The sequence below is a fragment of the Lissotriton vulgaris genome, chromosome 5 (genome assembly GCF_964263255.1).
Source record: "Lissotriton vulgaris chromosome 5, aLisVul1.2, whole genome shotgun sequence".
NCBI lineage: Eukaryota > Metazoa > Chordata > Amphibia > Caudata > Salamandridae > Lissotriton > Lissotriton vulgaris.
The window spans coordinates 1,130,439,193-1,130,445,192 of NC_141693.1; positions in this window are offsets into that span (position 1 = coordinate 1,130,439,193).

The following is a 6,000-nucleotide window of genomic DNA, read 5'->3' on the forward strand; positions in this document are numbered from 1 at the left end:
ACGAATTATCCTGTCAGTCAGACAATGGCCTAGTATGACATCTTCTTATAATTTAAAATTGTTGTGTCCATCTGATAAACAGTTATACTGCCACGATGCTCAGGAAGTCCTCAGTGTTGAACTGAATCTATGGCTTGTGTCTGGTTCGGATGCAAGATATTTGTATCAGTGCACTAGTGTCTGTGGTTCATGTTGATTTATGGTGCGTATAATGAAAATGCCATTTTGTTTAACCACAGCCATTAACTGGCTTATGTTATACCTCTGCCTGCACTGTACTTATGCTTCTGACATATTCAGCCTCCTTTTCATATTAGCACTTGCAAGCAAACGTTAGTGGATAGTCCTGATATTCATGACATTGGCTTGCCGCAGGCTTTTCTTTTATTCAGCATTTGCCAAATCCTAGCTATCATAAATGTGAGTTATCTACAACCCAGTATGATAGGCATCTAATGCAAGCCTCGGTAATCTCCAAGATAAATAAGTATTGACTTCCATCAACAGGAACATTTGTTACCCATCATGATAATCACTAACAACCAATTAGCTCCCAATCCATTGTCAGCCATCTTAAACACAGTGCAACAAATATGTTAACCATGGCCACCTGCATTCAACAGGACATGTCAACAGTCACAAGATGAAAGCTCAGTTAATACACTACGTGTATGAAGTAATGTTTCATGCGAATCTTTAGTTCCTTTTATCATGTACATAGCAAAATGATCCACCAATGTTTGATATTTATGTTATTTGTGTTTAGCAGTATCCAGGTACATACAAGGTCTAAGAAACATACACAGTATTAGCTCCGTCTGCTAGTCACACGAGCTAAAGTAAGCACCCATCCCAGCAGTTGAACTGCTGAGAAACCAATAAGCAAACTAAATCGCAAGTAGTCAATTAGACAATGTTGCTTTATATTTTTAATTTATCTTTATTGTATTTCCTACTTATAGGGAAAAAACACTTAACTAAAGAGATCCTCCCAGGTGAGGCAGCTGAGGTCAACAATCTCACAGTTTAGAAAACTAGCATTCTGCTTGCCAATCCACATTATAAAATACACTGAGTGAAATGATAGGGGAAGATTGTTTGCAATTTACTTACAACACGCTTGTTTATGCTGGTGGTCCTACTTATCTACCAAACAAGTAGTTCATGATTCAAGCATATAACACATTTTATTTGATAGAATCCATCAAATACCCTCTTAGCCTCACTCCCCCTGTTATTATACTTCAACAAACCTTAAACCATCTCATTGTTTCACAACAGAGAGTGGTTTTCCCTTCGGAACACCATCAGCTTGGCTGGGCAAAATTGTCATACTTGGACACCTTTCTTCACAAAACTATTTTGATGCCCTTCAACCTCCCTCTCCTCGTCGTTTCCAATGCCTAGGAGGAAAATGTGGATTCTGCGTTTCTTATTCTACTTGAATGTGCCTGATCCTTGGCTGCTGACAGACACAGGTCTGGCCTTCAACCTCTTTACTCTTTTGTTCGCTCAAGGTGCACTTTATTCGTTGGCACTGTTTGATGCAAAGCGAGGTTTCCTTAACATATAAGTCATCAATTTGGACATCCACCATGACACAAAAAAAGTCTCATTCTCCACTGATGCAGGCAACCCTGAACTATGCAATTCTGTACGTACTCTTGTTTAGTGCAGGGTTCTCTGTTCTTTCATTCTGCTTCTTCTCCATTTCTGACTCCTCCTTCTCTTTTGAATTAGGCCACTCCTCACCTTGCCAACCTTATAAGTTAGCCAGTCAAGCTGGGCTTGATCGTGACGACGGACAGCGTAACCCATCACAGAGCCTCTAAGAGTCAATCTTGAATGATGCATCAAGTTACAGGCACACATTTCACTTCTGTGTGTTTCTTCGTGCTGACCTTCTTCAGTGTGTAGAGAAGCCTTTATCCTCTCCTCTTCCCCTCTTTCAAAGTTGTTTTTAAAGTTGTTTTGGGCTTAGCTTCACCTAATTCACCTTCTGCACTATCACAGTTGCTTCATGTCTGGAGGAGTGGACATTGTGCATTGTCTTTCACTCCACTCCAGCACTTGAGTTCAGGCCACCTTGTTCAAGAATGACCACATATCATACAAACTACAAGTTGGACACTCCGCCAACAGAGTTCAAGGCCACACCAACATGCACACAAAAGACAGCCTGCAAAACGCGATAAGTATGCTTACCCAATATTACCTGCCCCTGATCTATGTCACTGTCAGGTGTTACTTCCACAATCTGTGAAAGTTAATAAATAGCATTTATTTCTTCTACACAAAACCAGAAATGCAGGGCTAGGTGGATGCCTGGGGATTGACAGACAGTGCATATTTGTGCAGGCGATGGACACAGAACTAAGTTTTGGGGACTGGGTACTTTGACCCAAAGCAAGAGCAAGAAAGGCAGAAAAAAGAGAAAGACGACGGAACATAAAAAGTGATAAAAGGAGAAAGCAAGTCTGAAAAAGAGCCTGTAAGTGTGAGTTATAGAGACTAGAAATGTACGTTGGTGGAGGAATGTGCCAGGAGGTAGAATTAAGATTAGGATGCCCTGGTATTCAGCAACACCACCAGCAGAACCTTATGCCTGTGGGCGCTCCTTGTGGCTGTCTGTCACACACAGGTGCTGTCTTCCACCACTTACCGACTGGCAGTCCAACACCGGCAGGTAGAAAGTCAATCATACTGTGTCATGTAGTTGACTGTGTAGAATAGGAAGGGGAGCTTTGGTCTTCAACCTCTCTGTGGTTTCCTGCCTTCCCTCAACTCAAAAGCTCGAGCACGATGCCAGTGCAGACTAGCTAAAGGAGCTGTTCTTGATGGGTAATCTCTTTACAGTGGGGATACAAGCCACCATGGCCCGAGGATCTGAGGCTCTGCAGGAGAGTACGGTTTGATAAAGGGATGCAGATAGCGAGGACCCTTGTTTGTAAAAGCCCTGTAACAATAGCACAGGGCTTTGAATGAGAGTCCGTTCTTCAGAAGCGACCAATGCAGCTTAGAAAGTGCACTCCCCATTCGGGGCCCATTTAGGAATGTTCAACAGTAGACAGGCTGCAAAATTCTGCACACGCTGAAGTCTCATCAGCCGGGATTGTGATACACCAAATACAGAACATTGAAGTAGTCCAGGCTGGATGTAGCCAGTGCCTGGAGTACTGCTTTTTTGGGGAGATTCAGGCAGGAAATGGAGTATTTTTCTGAGGGGTTTTAAAATCGAGAAACATTTCCCTGCAAGGGCCATGATCTGGCTGTATTATCAAACCAGATGCCTAGGTTCTAAACCTTAGGTTCGGGGGGAGGTAAAGGGCAGAGACAGTCTGGCCACCGTGCAGAGGACCAGATTGAGGGTTGTTTGCCTAGAATGGGGCCTCCGTTTTACCTGCATTAAGTATAAAACAGTTGAGATCCATCCACTGGGCGACCTCCGACAGACAAGTCCTCAGCGAGGCAGCCATGCTAACCGAGTTCTGTGATAGGGTGAAGATCAGCTGAGTATCATCGGTGTACGTTATGATGTTAAAGTTGCGTCACTCGATGATCTCAGCTAGGGGGCACATATATAAGCTGAATAGGGTTGGGCTAAGAGAGGAGCCCTGAGGCACCCCCTGCTGCAGCAGAAAAACCTGACCGCAGAAAGCTTTTTGAAACACCTGAAAGGTGCATTCCAGTGGGAAAGAGGCAACCCACCTCAAGGCCTTGTAGCTGACACTGCAACTCCACAAACAGCCGATGAAGAGGTTGTGGGACACGGCGTTGAAAGCCGCACTGAGGTCCAATATAAGCAGTGCTGCGGTATCACCCTTGTCAAGGATTTGGCGGATGGATTCTGAGGTAAGCAGGAGGGCAGACTCTGTGCTATAGAATGGGCGAAAGCCCGACTGCTTCCAGTGAAGTAAGTCCTTAGACTCAATTTAGACAGAAAGCTGATGGTTGACATACTTTTCTGCAACCTTAGAAGAGAAAGGGAGCAGCGAGATAAGCCGATAATTTTTTGGGCTTAGTTGGGTCAAGCAAAGGTTTTTTGAGGAGGAGAACTACCATACCATGCTTCAGTGCTGTGGAACCTGGGCTGACGTGAAAGAGCTGTTAAGTAACACAAAGCACAGGCTACACCACTTCCATTCCTCACTCCAGGGTGGGGAGCGGGTTGTGGGGGGGGGGGGGGGGGTGCTGATCAAGTGGAGAGCCAGACTTGCCTGGCACAATCAGAGGGGACAATTCAGCAGGCTTCAAATATGACAGCCAGGTGCTGTCAACTGAAGGTGGAAACCATGAATTGAGACACGAAGGGTCTCTGGCAATATCATGAAAGGAGGAATAAATAGATGCCACTTTATTAAAAAAAGAACTGAGCAAGAGTTTTACAGCCCTCCTCTGAAGGCAGTGTGGAGGCTGAAACTCGGGTCAATGAAGGAAAATGAAGGAAAGACTTGACAATAGAGAATATTTCTCGAGATAAGTTCTGGGCAGAAGCAATTTGTTTGCTATAGAAATCGCGACAGACATGCTTAATGCAGCTATGGTATACCTTGAGGGCCCACTGATAATTAGGTTTGCTGGAAGGGTCACAATCACTGTGCCACAGGTGCTCTAGGTGCTTGCAGCTCTTTTGCAAGTGAGAGTAATTCATCACTAAATAAATCAGCTGAAGGTTTAGTTCTGCGCATCATCCGATCTCAATGGAACGATTTGATCCGGTGCGCCAGATATCCAACAATTAAGTTGGAGATTACCTGTGTTGACACAACTATCAAGGGTGGGTCATACAAGTTCAGCATCTGGGTAAGACTGGCAGGGGTCTCCCTTGCCCTTTTCAGTGTCCTTACAGTGTAGCCAGAAGCAGTGTTCCCTCAAATTGTTTTCCTCTGTGTGCAGCAGTGTATGGTCTCTGTGCACTGCAGCCAAGGCTATGTGTGCCAAGAACCCGACCGTGCATGCCAGTGGAGTGGCAAATATTAATGCAAATAACACTCAAAATTTTTACTTAACGTGAAAAAAGGTGCATTTCCACACGTACAGTACCCTGTGAGGGGTCTTAAGACAGATTTGCAATTTAGATACACATGCCATTGCCATAGTCTTGATGGATGGTCAATCCAAGAAATGGCAAGCCATGAAAGCCCCACAAAATGCCTTGGTTGAAGTGAGCAGACCTAAAGCCCTCTCTCTGTATTACTTCTGGTAGATCACAGAAACAGCCTAATAGTGCTTATTCACCTGGATAGAACTCATGTTATTGGCCTCACACCATCGCTCGCCTGTGGTATATAGATGCCAAAGTTTGGAGGTTCTGTAGTTCTGACACCTCTAGCACACAATGACAGGCACTGTGTGAAACTAGCACTGCCTTCTGCCTCATCTTTAGCGCTCTCAGTCAAGTCCCGCCGTAACAATTCACCCACAACTTCTTCTCAAGACACCTGAATGCAACTCAGTTCACAGTATGCACTTTACCAGTCATATGCTGCATAATAAAATCCCTATTCACATAATCTGGAAAAGCAAATCCTCATGGGAAACTGAATGATGAAATACAATGTGAGAACCTGTGTTATCCCCGTGCACTCAATTTTTAGCAGGCAATCTTCTTGATGAATGTTTAAATATGATCTGGTTGGCGCCACATTTGTCGCACGTAGCCTGACCGTGCCTTTGAATAACAGGATGTGGTGTGGGGAGAATCGTCTACCCACCGAAATGTGCGCACAATATACGCTGAAACACACCGGTTTCTTAACAAAATTCAATTTATTTACTTCAAGTTTAGACTTTCTTGAATGATTCTTTTAAATCCAATATTTGGTCCAGAAGCTAGTAGCATGCATACTGACAATCTTATGATGCAGTCTTCATTTTGTTTCTGTACTCTAGTATACCCAATGCATTTCGGGTCAACAAACGAGGACCCTTCATCAGGGGTCTGTAACAAAGGTTAAACAGGACCAAATCAGGTACTCCACTATGAATAAGACAAATATA